The following is a 14,846-nucleotide window of genomic DNA, read 5'->3' on the forward strand; positions in this document are numbered from 1 at the left end:
TGTTTGTACAAAGTTTGCCTCCCCAGATTCTGCTTGGAAGAGAGACTGCTGACAATGCCAAAATGTGAACTTCATGCCACTGTGTTTTTTATGAACTTTTCTCAAGGACTTAAACACTCCTTTCATGTGTTTATCATTCCTTGCCCATTGTTTTTTTTATTTTTATTTTTTTTTTGTCAGTTGCACCAGTGCCCCCTTTTTTTTTTTTTGTGCCTGGCTATGTTTAGGGTGGTATCGCCCTTTACTAATCACTTTCTAGTTACTGTCAATCAAATCCTATTAGCAGAGAGCGAGGTTGGTGGCTGAGCCATTCTGTGGGTCAGGAGCGAGCCCACACGACTACCCCCATAAAAAGCAGCTTGCTATGGTGGCAGACACAGAAGAGGAGGAGCAGACAGCACCAGCAGGAGACCTCAAAAGAGGTGGTTAGGGGCCGTTCTGTGCAATATCATTGCACAGAGTAAGTCAATATAACATGTTTATTGTTTTAATTATACAAAATATATCTTTACAACCACTTTAATGCATTCCCTGCATTAAGGTAAAAAACATCACACATCATACTTTTTCTGCCCCCTTTCACCTCCAAACAATTACCTGACACCACCCACAAGCTAGCTCTTTCCTCAATGGCAGCACTGAATTCCTCTGTCCCTGGATTCACAGGCTTCACTGAGAGCAGCAGGGGCCATTAGCTCCAGCTGTTGTTAGTCAAATCCCATGGGGAGAAAGCGAAGGGTATGGCCAAGCCATGTTGTGTGTGTCTATGGATGAGCACAGCCCAGCTCAGGAGAATGCCTGCTCGAGTGCCCCTACAGTACAGGACTTGCTATGGGGGCACTTGGAAGAAGAAGCAGCATAAAGCACTGAGGGACTCCAGAAGGTGAGGTAAGGGACAGCTCTGTGCAATACCATTGCACAGAGCAGGTAAATATAACATCTTTTAATTTAAAAAAATGTGACTTTAAAATCACTCTAACCAAATCCATCTTTTCACTGATATGTTTGTAGAACAAAAATCAAATTTCAAGAGAACATGTATTATTGATCTTACGCTTAAAATGAAACTGTAATTGATTTTATTATTATACAGTGTATGTATTTTTCACAAGCATTAATCTTTAAAGCAAATCACAAAATTTGGTATACAGAAGATAAGGATTAGAGGCTACTGTACATAGAGTAATGTATTCATAAAGTCATGTATTACAAAATAATTTCTTTCTTTCTTTCATGAAGTCCATTTTCAGCATGTTATCAAATGCAAACTTTCTCCTGCTGTAAAATCAAACACACAATCATTTAAAACATTGGTACTTTTTTCTTTCTTTCTTTTTTTTTTTTAAGAGGGATGTATTTGATTTTAGAAGCAATTTAATTTTTTTTAATGTTTCGGAAGCACCCAGCAACCATAACAAGTGAATCTAATTTGCACATTGACATATTGGTATTGAGTCTCCGGCTGTGTAGTTTGAAGAAAAGTATAGATTATTATCATAAAAATAATTCTCTAGATCAATTTAGTGGCAGACTGCTTGCTTCCTTCATCACAATAAATGCTTTTATATTAACATGAATGTTTTCTTTCCCATAGAAATGAGCCCATCTTTGATAAGAAGATTTCAATGGCCTATTGAAAATTAAAATGCTGAAATAAAATCTTAATCTGCAGATATCTAACTATGTATGTAGCTAATTAGTTTTGCTTGCAGGGGGAAGCTTGGGTGTTGGATAAATACTGCATTACAAGTTTTCCTTACATAAAAAGATATATATTATAAATGCTTTTTTTGCTCTGGTATATTATTTTAAACTTGTAACATTTTACTTGTTTTAAAAAAAAAATCTCCTCTAAAATACTGAAGGAGTAGCAGTCATAAATGTTAATGTATAAAAGTTGCTATAGTAGCAAGAACCCTTTGTTTATGCGTATTTTTATTTATTTATTTTTGTTAGTTGTAAACTTAGGAAATGTAGGATTTACATGAAATGTAAAACTAGCTAGAATAAATAAAAAAAATAAAATAAAATAAATGGATTTGAATTTTGGGAAAACGCACACCAGGGGAAGTTTTATTGTTTGTGAATATATGGCATTTAATCATTTGTCACTAATTCAGTACCTAGCAAATACTTTATATTGTAGGTAAGTACCAAGAAATAACGATTTAAAGCAAACAATTGTATTGTCCATCTCCAGAGTTTCCCAAAAAAATATGAAAGGGGAATTATGGAAAGACTGAACAAAGATCCCAGGAAATAACAGAATTCCTCCCACTGAGATCAGATCCAGGTCACTGAGAATACTTAAAGCGGTTGTAAACCCAAAAACGCAAAAAAAAAAGAAAAAAACCTGCAAGACAAAGGCATAATGAGCTAGTATGCATCGCTGTGATTGGCCGGAACCGCAATGATGTGAGCGGCTGCATGCACTGCAAATATCTCCTAAACCGTGCCGGTTTAGGAGATATTAATTGTACCTACAGGTAAGCCTTATTATAGGCTTACCTGTAGGTAAAAAGTGTAAAAAAGCGGGATACTACCGCTTTAACTGCAGCAAATAAAAGGCATGAAATACACGCACACACCCTGATTTGGCACTTGTTTTAATATTCCTATGAGCCATAATAACCTTTCTGTGTATTATATCACTAAGGGACTGTGGTTAGTGGCATAACCAATATACTAAATAGAAAACAAGGAAAGAGCAGACTATCTGCAAGCAAACAATAGTGACTGGGCAAGATTTTCTAATGTGCCAAATTGCTCAGTTTGGTGGGTCATGGCTGTCTTAAAGACTCACAGACATGAGATGGTCCCTCAATCCAACCTTTGTTGGTTGGTTGGAAGACAAATATCTATAAGCTTTATAGAGAATCTAGTTTTTATTATTAATACAGTGGGGAACGTCACTGTCAGAACCAATTGGAACTGTTACTATAGCCAGATTAGGTCAATAGAGACACGATGAGCATAAGCAGTTATCATTGATTTACAAGATGATATAAGGCCATAGACAGACCTATTTTTTCAGCCTGTGGTTGCAGGAAAGAAAATCACTTGATTCCACCATCAGCACAGCCATTGTCTCGGCACGTGGGGGGGGGGGGGTATGGCGGGGTTAGGGGAAGCAGAACAGTCGCTAGCAATATTCATATGTAGAATCAAAATGGCTGGTTGTACCCAAGTTAACCTGCCCATACAAGGTTCCTGCTGAACCAGCTGAAATTTGAACCGTCTATGGCAAGCTTTGGTATACATTTAGTAGCCCCAGTCATGACTTGGAGCTGTTTGTTCCTTAGTATATGTCTAGGGAAAAACAACATAGTCAATACAAATCTAGGATATATGCACAGAACGGTGCAGCTCTTGTTCTGGGACGCTGTCATATGATGGCGCACCAGAACAGCCTCTCTCGCGGGGGGCGCGCAGTGTGGCGCTTGTGGCCGCGCCATGGTGCAAGGACGCGGCGCGACCCCGATCTTGGTAAAGAGCCAATGACATGGCTCTTTACCCTTGTGATCGGCTGTGTCCAATCACAGCCGGTCAAATGTAAATGAGGAAGTGCCATTTATCGGCTCTCCTCGCCTCACACTGTCAGAGTGTGTGGCGAGGAGAGCCGATCAGCAGCTCCTCCTCAAAGGGAAGCTGAGGAAAGATAATCAGGGCACTGATCATCAGTGCCCTGATTACTGGAAAGTAAAAAAACGGGCCCATAAGTCCCCCCAAGCAATGTCCATCAGTGCCTATAGTGCCCACCATCAGTGCCCACAATCAGTGCCCATAGTGTTGCCAGTCAGTGCCTGCTCATCTGTGCTGCCCATCAATTTCCATCAATGCCACCCGTCAGTGCTTATCAGTGCTGCCCGTCAGTGTCGCCTATCAGTGCCCATTAGTGCCGCCTCACAGTGCCCATCAGTGCCGCCTATCAAAGCTCAACAGTACCGCCTATCAGTGCTCATCAGTGCCACCTATTAGTGCCCATCAGTGTGGCATATTAGTACCTCCTCATCAGTGCCACCTCATCAGTGCCCATAAGTGCCATCTCATCAGTGCCCATCAGTGCAGCCTATCAGTGCCCATCAGTGCCGCCTCATCGGCGCACATCAGTAAAGGAGAAAAAATACTTATTTTCAAAATGCACTCACAGAAAATAAGAAAAACTTTTTTTCAAAATTTTCTGTGTTTTTTTTTTTTGCAAGAAACAAAAAACCCAGCAGTGATTAAATACCACCAAAAGAAAGCTCTATATGTGTGAAAAAAATGATAAAAATTTCATATGGGTACAGTGTAGCATGACCCCGCAATTGTCATTCAAAGTGTGACAGTGCTGAAAGCTGAAAATTAGCCTGGGCAGGAAGGGGGTGAAAATGCACTGTATTGAAGTGGTTAAAAATGATGCAAGTACAAAAAAATACCTGTTAATCTAAAGGAATTGTGTTAATGAGTCATAACTGTTTTCCTATTGTTTACATACACTTAAAAGCTGATCTCCAGGTTTTAGTGACATTTAAATAGGCAGAGAGGTGGGTAGATGGCGTCACAAGCTCTGACTCAGTCATTCAGATGAAGCGTTGTATTCATTCATAGAATACAAAGCTCGCTGTAAATGTCTGAACAGTGCTCACCCCAACTCAGATTTGTTACGGGAGTGGGATGGGTAGTCCCCATCCTGCTGATGGAACACAGCGTGCATAATGTATGTAGTCGAGACTATATACAGTTTATACAGCGCACACAGCAGGAATATCTGCAAATGAATCTAATTGTTTGTTTTGACCAGCTTGACCTAAATTAACTATTTAAACTTCACTAAAACATAGTGTTCCTGAGTTGCATGGGTGGTAACTGGCCGTTTTTATGAAGGACATGGACTAAAGAAAAAATATTTTTTTTTTTCAATTTACCATTCAGCGGAAAGAGGTTTTTTTATGCAGCTAAAAGGGAAATACTGAAAATACATACATCCATGCTTGAAGGATGCTACAAAGTTGTATTTAAAGTTACAATTGTACAGTGAAGCCCTTGCTCTCAACATTGGGAAAAGGTGTAATGTAAGGGGGGGGGGGGCTCTTTGCCGCCCCCTCTTACAAAATACCCTTCCAATGTGAAAAGACAAGTGGCCTGGTATAATTTAGGAAGGGAAGAGGCATGCACTGGCTTCCTCCTCTTTCCTGGCCACTCAGGCTGTATGCCTGGATATGAGCCTGGTTGGAATCTTAAGGAGAACCATTTTTTATGTCAACTATAAAGGACTTAAAAAACTGTGTGGGGTTCCTCTTAATATTCAATCCAGACCTTTATCCAAGCATGTAGCTTGAGGTGCCAGGGTATCCAGCCCCCCCCCCCCCACCTTCCTGAACCATACCAGGTCAACTGCTTTTCATGGGTAAATACCCTAAAAGGATAAAAGGGGAGCAAGAAGAGAGACAGGGGCCTCATCTCCACACCCAGCACCCCAAAAGGATCTGTAGGAGGAGGGCATTTAGAAATATAGATGTCTGCCACCTCCCCGAGGGAAATGAGTATAAAGGTACCCATTAATAAACCTTACCCGTTCCCTCAAAGAGTTAAATGTTTACAAAAATGCATGCTCAAAGTGATTTATTAAAAATACCAAACAAAAGTGTTAGTAAAAACCTATGATATTAATCCAGCAATAATCACACTGTCCAGTGATGCAGACCTGCTGTCAATCACAACAATCTGCCAGCTCAATGACCCCCAATGCCAGCTAAATGACCCCCAATGCCAGCTCAAGGACCCCCAATGCCAGCTCAAGGACCCCCAATGCCAGCTCAATGATGATGTTTCACTCCACAACAATGACCACCCAATGATGTTGCTGTGCTGCACAACTGCTGCTAAATGACAATATGTTACCTGGACAACATTATTGACCAGTACATTCAGGACCCACATTCGACTCGAAATTGAAGCCCATCCTGAGTTTATACTGTCTACCATTTGTAGGAATATATTTTTCCTTTTTCACTGGATTGAAACTAAAACTGTAAACATTATTAAATGTTTGGATATCATTAATATAATCGTTAATTATTGTATGTATGTTATATAAAATCTGTGGAACAAGGAACTTTATCAGACTACTCATGATTGAACATTTTTCCAAGCATGTCACTTGCCTGGTCAGCCAGTAAATTTACAGCTTAATAGACTAGATTGCTCGAAAACTAGTAAAATATGTCAATGGATACTAATGATAATAATATAAAAATGTTACACGTATAAAGTGTACTTTATAAACCACTACTCAGAAACAGAAAACACGATTTGTATGTTGAAGAAGAATAATATAATCAAAGCTGCTTTCCTGTTTCTGAACCATCCTAGTCATATTGCAATGCTTAAATACAGGAATGTCATCTCTTTTGCTAGAAATACCTATCCTGCCTCCAGGTTATCCTGTCAAGTTTTAGACATTTTTCTACAGAGTTCATTTTTCTCTGCTGTTTTCTGGCCCAGCTCAATTAAAGAACTAATCCATTCCACTGTGTATCCCACAGGCTATAATGAATTCAGCTGTCAGAATCCTCACTGTGCAGCTACTTCATTGCCGTATTGGATGGCCAATTGTCAGCTGCTTTAAAAAGTCAGGCCTAACAGAGAATCCATTGATGCCCTCTATTTTTCCAATCAATGTACATCAAATCAGATCATTAAGTCTTAGACACATCAGTATATTTAAAAAAAGTATATAACATACATATAGTATATGTACAGTATACAGAATATGTGTGTGTGTTTTTATTTTTCATAGTTCATCATAATATGTCACACTAGCACATACAGGTTCAAAAATTACAACACCCTTAGCTTTGGCATTAAACACTTTCCATGCCACTGTTAATTTAACCACTTGACCTCTGGAAGGTTTTACCCCTTTTGTGACCAGGCCATTTTTTGCGAGACGGTACTGCGTGGTCGTGCGACAGTGTACCCAAATACAATTGTTGTACTTTTTTTTCCCCACAAATAGAGCTTTCTTTTGGTGGTATTTGATCACCTCTGGGTTTTTTTTTTCCAACAAGTTTCCCCCTGGGTTTTTTTATTCATTTTTTTTTGCGCTGTAAACAAAAAAAGATTGACAATTTTGAAAATAAAAACCAATATTTTTCACTTACTGCTATAAAACATACCCAATAAAAAAAAAAATCTAATTTCAAGTCAGGCCAATATTTATTCTGCTACTTGTTTTTGGTAAAAGAAAATACCATTAAGCATATATTGAATGGTTTGCACAAAAGTTATATCATCTACAAACTATAGGGTATTTTTTTTGTTTATTTATTTATTTTTTACTAGTATCGGCGTAAATCAGTAAATTATACGGAACTGCAATACTGTGGTGGACAAATCTGACACCTAACTGAAACTTTTGACAACTATTAGGGGCCAGTTACACTAATACAGTGATCAGTGCTAAGACATATGCACTGTCACTGTACTAATGACACTGGCTGGGAAGGGGTTCACATCAAGGGCGATCAAAGGGTTAACTGTGTGCCTAGCCTGTGCTTACTTACTGTGGGAGAGGTACTTTGACTAAGGGAAGGCAAAGATCCATGTTCCTACTTTGCACAAACACAGGATCAATAACTTCCCTTCTGACAGAATGACTATCTGCATTGTTTGCATAGGCAGATTATCGTTCTGCTTGTGTCCTGTGTAATCGGCGGGTACCAGCAGGCATCAATTCCATGGTACCTACCGCTGGGCTCCCCCTGTGTGTGATCACAATAAGAGCAGGTCGCCGGTGGAAAGAGTCAGATCAGGTACTAGCTGCATGATCTGGCGCAGAGGGACTGCCCTGACACAATATTTGTGCTATGCTTGGGTCACAAGTGGTTTGCTGAACAAAGCCGATTGTAGCAGGCTACATTAGTTAAATTAGCGATAACAGTGTTTCCTTTTAATTTAAGCTCATGGTCATTTTATGAACCTTGAACAAATGTGTTAGATAGTCTCAGCATTTAAGATAGGATGTAAACCTAGCCTAGGGGTCACTATCCCTGCCACGGTCTTTTAAAATATGGTAACTGAATAATTTATGCTTACTGCCTCATTCAGACAGATAAACAGAAAAAGAAAAAAGAGCAGTGCCCTCACTTTGTTTTCTTCCCTCTACAACTCCTGCCAACTGAACACTTTAATGCCTAGTTGACAGAAGGTTCTTTAATATAGAATTTAAAGAGATCCTTGCCAGACAGTGCTGTCACTTTCTTACTGACTGGTTCTACAAGAAGGGCATAATTCAGTTGCAGCCAATCAGTGAGTTGTACTTCAGAGCTCCAGCCTTCTTTTTAAAATTTGAACACACAGCCGAGTTCAGCAACAAGAACTGTTGTTTACTGGTCTCCCTTAGTTGTGACCTAAACTGGGAAGCCCCAAGCACTGCATCATACATAGCCAAAGTGTGTGGTGCTGGATATATATGGTAAATCAAAGAAACTCTGTCCCTTCTTCTGCATGATACTACATGGAAGATATCTTTCATATCCCAGTAAAAAGAGCATGTCACCGCACATTAGACAAAAGAAGGAGTCAATTTAATGATGCACAGGAGTAGCAAACTTTACCTCCCTCCTTCATTGGAAGTGGAAAGATGATCAGTGGTCACCTAATCACTTCACAGCCATACCCCCCACAAGAACCATAAAGCTGTCTAGAGTGGGAAATATTTTCACATACCTACAGGTTCTATGTTGCTATCTTTAGGTGATTGGACACCCCCGTACCAAGCGTATTCCATATAATCCTGCCCTCTCTGTGAGGTTCCAGATTTGTTTGCAAGCAGTAAGGAGATCACAGAGAAAGGAAAGGGGGAGACTTGTGCTCTTTACTGCTTTTACTGTACTCCAATATATAGACTTTTCATTTCCATCAAAATTCCAATTATCTTAATCAAACAGTACTGGACACAGGAATTGATTCTAAGACCATGGGATGTTCCCAATAATAATTTGAGAGGTGGATAACAAAGTGACTGAAACAGCAGTGACAGGCCCACAGGAAAAACAGAAATGGTCCACAGACACAAATAGTAAGTTGACAGCCGAAGCACCTTGTAGCCAAAGCAGGCATTAACTGAGGCTCAAACAGCCACCTGGAAAAAAATGGTTTAGAATACATGAAAAAAGGATCAGGTGGTGGCTCTGCAAAAAAAAAAAAAAAAAAAACAACAACCCAAGAACTCCAACATTTCTGGGACAAAGGACTCATGTAGGGGACAGGGGACTTGTTCTCCCAGGGTAGAAACCCTAGAAAAAAGGTAAAATATTCCCACAGAGGGACCACCATGAGAGGAAACAGAAGAGTGGTCACATCAATATGAGAAGACATAGAAGGGAGCCATAGATGACAGTCCTCCTGACCCCACCCATAAGGTTAATCATAAATTGTTTGACATACTTTTAAGGTAAGGCATTGGTAAGGAGAATGACATTTCCACAAAGGTAATAGGAAGAGCACTTGAGAAGCAAGAATAAATTGATTCTTTGTCTCCATGTAACAAAAAAAAGAGGGGCTACCAAGAAGAAAATTGTGAGAACCAAGGAAGCACTATGGTTGCCAGGGCCAACAGAGAAAACAAGTTTCCATTCTAACAGATGACCTTTTAATGGAGTAACCCCCTTGAACACAAGGGAAGTGCTCAGTGAACAAGAGCAACTGAAGAAGGTTCCAAGGGGGCACATAAGATCTCTGAAGGTGACAAAAAAGACCAAAGAAAGTGGACAGAGAGAAAGGTGTTACGAAGAGGATATACAAGGCTGAACTGAGACCTGCAGGGTACCAAGAGCTAGGTGTTTGGTGATTGCAAACAGAATAAGCTTTAAGATGTGGAAAGGGAAAAAGTTCTGGGATTGGTTCCCTGTGCTCCCACTAGATGAGAACTACCTCACTTCATAGATTGCTGAGTATAGGGGATGCAATTTGTGTGCCCCGAGTAGAGAGGGGCACCCAACTCAGAAGTTGGATTGTGCTTAACTGGGGAATGTCAGTTAGAGGTGCAGGGAGATCGCTGGGCAAAAGTCTGTATAGCAATTATAAAGGTGAAGATGTTTGGTAAGAGAGGCAGGCAAGTGTTGGGGAAACTAGAGACCGCATGAGGATAGGGAAACAAGCATATAAGAGGAGCACTGAGAACAGGGGTGTCAGGGCACAAACACCAGGAGAAGGGCTCTAGGACCCAGCAGCGCTATCAGCACTTTGGCAGGAGAAGGACTTTAGGACCCAGCAGCACTACCAGCAATTTACCTGGGCCTATTTAAGGAAACCTGCCAGTGATTTTAGTTGCTGGTTGATCTTCAGCTCCTCCAGTGTGTTATCCCTGTGATATTCCAGTTCCTGTCTCCTGTTACCAACCCGGCTTGTCCTTGACCTGTCTCCTGATTGCTTCCTGTGTTTGACCTCGGCTATCCACCTGACCACGCTTGCTCTGATATCCACCTGGCTCCTGATCTCGGCTATCCACCTGACCACGCTTGCTCTGATATCCACCTGGCTCCTGATCTTGGCTATCCACCCGACCACGTTCCAGTCTCAGCATTATCCAAGTCCTGTAAACACCTCACGGGCGCCACCAGTCTGCTGATTCCACTCCAGCACTCCAGCTGTACTCTGGATCCTCCTGCACACAATCCAGCAGGCGACCCGTGCTACTTTGGGCCTGACCTCTCCTGTTCTCATCCTCAGGGGGGTCTGGAACTTAGCCGCAAGGGAAGCCCTCTCTCTCCATTGGCCTCTAGCACCAGGTACGTGATAGTATCAACCAGCCAAGATGTCTGAGGCCGAGAGAGGTGCTTCCGCATTAGAGGCCCTAGGTCAGCAGATTACAGTTCTTACACAAACAGTCCAGAGCTTACAAGATGGCTACTTTCAGCTGGAAGGACGCCTTCACCCTCTCAGTTGTTCTGCTACAGCCGCACCTGCTATGGGTTTACCCCCTCCGGAGCCCAGAGTTCCCACTCCCGATTGCTTTTCAGGTGACCGACGGAAATTCAGAGCTTTCAAAAATGCTTGTGACCTTTACTTTTCCCTGCAACCAAGGACTTTTTCTCTTGAGAATGTCAAGGTGGGTTTCATCATTTCACTCTTATCTGATGAGCCACAGTACTGGGCTCATAATCTCATTGAGCAAAAGAACTCAGTCCTGGATTCAGTTTTCACCTTCTTTGAAGCTATGGCTACCTTATATGATGATCCACAACGGACGGCCACCGCAGAGTCGGCCCTTCATGCTCTTGTACAAGGCAGACGACCTGTGGAGGATTACATTGTGAAATTTCGCAAGTGGTCAGCTGATACTGGGTGGAATGATGCCGCCCTAAAATACCAGTTCCGGCAAGGCTTATCTGAGTCTCTCAAGGACGAGTTGGCTAGGATTGAGGCTCCCGCCTCACTAGAGAGTCTCATCCAAGTCTCTATCCAACTAGACCGACGGCTGCGGGAGCGAAGGTCCGAACGCACTCAGACCCTTCGACCCACATGGATAATGCCAAAGGTCCCAGGACCAACACTCCCAGCCTCTATTCCCCAGTCCATGAATATGTCCGATGGGGAACCCATGCAAACTGGCCTACTCCGCCCTGCTTTAACCCCTGAAGAGAGAGCACGCAGACGACAGGATAACTTGTGTCTCTACTGTGGGACTTCGGGCCACTTCCTTCGCAGTTGTCCTGTCCGCCCAAGGAAGTCCAGCCTTCCACGCCCCTCTTACCTTCAGTTGTCTGGGACTATATCCACTCATTTAATTCTCCCCATCTCTCTGCAGGTGGATGGAAAGGAAGTAAAGCTGCAGGCGATCATTGACTCTGGAGCCTGTAGTTGCTTCCTGGATATCAACCTAGCCAAGAACTTGCGCATACCCCTGAAACTGAAGGAACAAAGACTTGATGTACATTTAGCAGATGGCACTGCTCCTAGCTCTGGACCAGTCACTCAGGAGACTATCCCTGTCCTTGCCACAACAGAAGCAGGCCATCGGGAATTTCTCCGCTTTGATGTCATCAGGTCTCCTATTTTCCCAGCCATCCTAGGGATACCCTGGCTACGGGCCCACAACCCGCAAATTGACTGGCCCAAGGGAGAAATCATCTTCTCATCTTCCTATTGTCAGCAACACTGTGGCGTCCCTACGCCTGTCAACTCTTCAGTGTGTCTCTCCGTTCAACCTACACCGGATCCCTGTCATGCTGTTCCTTCAGCCTACCTTGACTTCCTTGATGTGTTTGACAAAAAAGGTGCCGATGCCTTGCCCCCACATCGGTCCTACGACTGCCCAATTGAGTTGCTACCTGGAGCTGAAGTCCCCTTTGGGCGCATCTTTCCGTTATCCGAAGTGGAGCTGGAGGCCCTCTGACAATATATAGATGAAAACCTTGCCAAAGGATTCATCCGCCCTTCATCGTCACCTGCTGGAGCTGGCATTTTCTTCGTCGAGAAGAAGGATCGTTCTCTCAGACCATGCATTGACTATAGGGACCTTAATAAAATTACTATCAAGAACAGATACCCACTCCCTCTCGTCCCTGAGTTATTCCAAAGATTCCGAACAGCCCAGGTTTTCACGAAGTTGGACTTGCGGGGGGCCTATAACCTGGTTCGTATTAGGGAAGGTGATGAGTGGAAGACCGCCTTCCGAACACGCTTTGGTCACTTTGAGTACCTTGTGATGCCCTTCGGGCTATGTAATGCCCCCGCCACATTCCAACATTTTGTGAATGATATTTTCAGAGAATACCTTGACCTGTTCTTAATCGTCTATCTGGACGACATACTAATTTTCTCAGCCTCGCTTGAACTCCATCGAGAGCACGTCAGAAAAGTGTTAAAGACCTTAAGAACCCATGGCTTATATGCTAAAGCAGAAAAGTGTGAGTTCGAGAAACAATCTATCCAGTTCTTAGGACTCATAATCTCCACGAAAGGGATTTCCATGGATCCTCAGAAGGTATCAGCAATCTTGGAGTGGCCTGCACCTTCTGACAAGAAAGGGGTCCAGAGGTTTGTGGGCTTCGCTAATTTTTATAGGAAATTTATTCGGAATTTCTCAACTATTATTGCCCCGATCACCCAGCTCACTCGCCTGCACTCACGCTTCTCCTGGAACCAAGATTCTCAAGCGGCTTTCGAAAAACTGAAGGCTCTCTTCACCTCTGCTCCAGTGTTGCAACACCCTGACCCAGCTCTTCCCTTTGTCCTTGAGGTGGACGCATCCGAAGTAGCTACGGGAGCCGTGCTCTCGCAGCGTCAGGGCCCAAAGGCCCTGCTCCACCCAGTAGCCTATTGCTCCAGGAAGCTGAATCAGGCCGAAAGAAACTATGACGTGGGTGACAGAGAACTCCTGGCAATTAAAGTCGCTCTCGAAGAATGGAGGTACCTCCTGGAGGGCGCTAACCATCCAATTATGATCTTCACAGATCACAAAAATTTGGAATATTTAAGATCTGCAAAACGCCTAAGACCTCGACAAGCCAGGTGGGCCTTATTCTTTTCGAGATTTAATTTCCACTTGACATACCGCCCAGGTTCCAAAAATGGGAAAGCCGATGCCCTGTCCAGGATGTTCCCCGAATCTGCTGAATGTGCTCCTCCAAGCACTATCTTATCTGCCCAAAATTTTTTGCTGATTCAACCTAGCCTAAAGGCATCCATTGAACAAGCTTCTGTATCGTGCCCCGAATCCGAACATGACTCGTTAAGGAGGCAGGGTGGATTACTTTGGCACCAGGACAAAATCTTTGTACCTCAAGAAGCTAGGTCTCTGGTTCTCAGGGCATTCCACGACCACCGACTTGCAGGGCACTTTGGGGCCCGTAAAACTAACGAGCTCATTCAGCGGTCCTTTTGGTGGCCTAACCTCAGTCGGGACTGTAGATCCTACGTCAAGTCATGCACCATATGTCTACGTAGCAAAAGTGACAAAGTCAAAGCCTGGGGGTTATTAAGACCCTTGCCTATCCCTAATCGCCCCTGGGAAATGATTTCTATGGATTTTATTGTTGATCTTCCTCCCTCTGAAAGATTCACGACCATCCTTGTTGTGGTAGACCGATTATCAAAAATGGCCCACTTCATACCAATGATTGGTACTCCCTCTGCAGCGGAAACCGCTCACATGTTTATCAAGGAGATCATAAGACTTCATGGACTACCAAAGAACATTGTTTCGGATCGGGGGGTGCAATTCACCTCTAGGTTTTGGAGAGCCCTTTGTAAAGCCTTGGAAGTGGAACTCTGCTTATCATCTGCCTACCATCCCCAAAGTAATGGGCAAACGGAGCGTACTAACCAAACCCTCGAGCAATACCTCCGCTGCTTTTCAGCTTTTTCCCAAGATGACTGGGCATCCCTGCTTCCGCTGGCGGAATTTGCCTATAATAACTCTGTCCATTCAGCTACAAATCAGTCCCCATTCTGGGCTAATTATGGATTCCACCCTGCTGCCCTGCCTGAAATTATGCCTGAAACTTCTGTACCTACCTTGCAGGACAGACTTGTTTTCATTCAAAACAATTATCAGGTCCTCCGGGAGTCCATACAGAAAGCCCAAGTGGATTACAAAAAACACTTTGATCGGAAACGGAGGGGAAATCCTTCCTTCAAGGTTGGGGACAAAGTGTGGCTGTCTACTGCCAACCTGAAATTGGCCTGCCCTTCACGGAAGCTAGGGCCAAGGTATATTGGGCCTTTTCAGATCAAACGGGAAATTAACCCAGTGGCTTACGAACTATCTTTGCCTGACTCATATAGGATCCATCCGGTTTTTCACACCTCCTTGCTTAAACCAACTGTTCCAGATCCATTTCCAGGGAGAGTGGAGC

The sequence above is a fragment of the Pelophylax lessonae genome, assembly GCF_965119305.1.
Source record: "Pelophylax lessonae genome assembly, chromosome: 5".
NCBI lineage: Eukaryota > Metazoa > Chordata > Amphibia > Anura > Ranidae > Pelophylax > Pelophylax lessonae.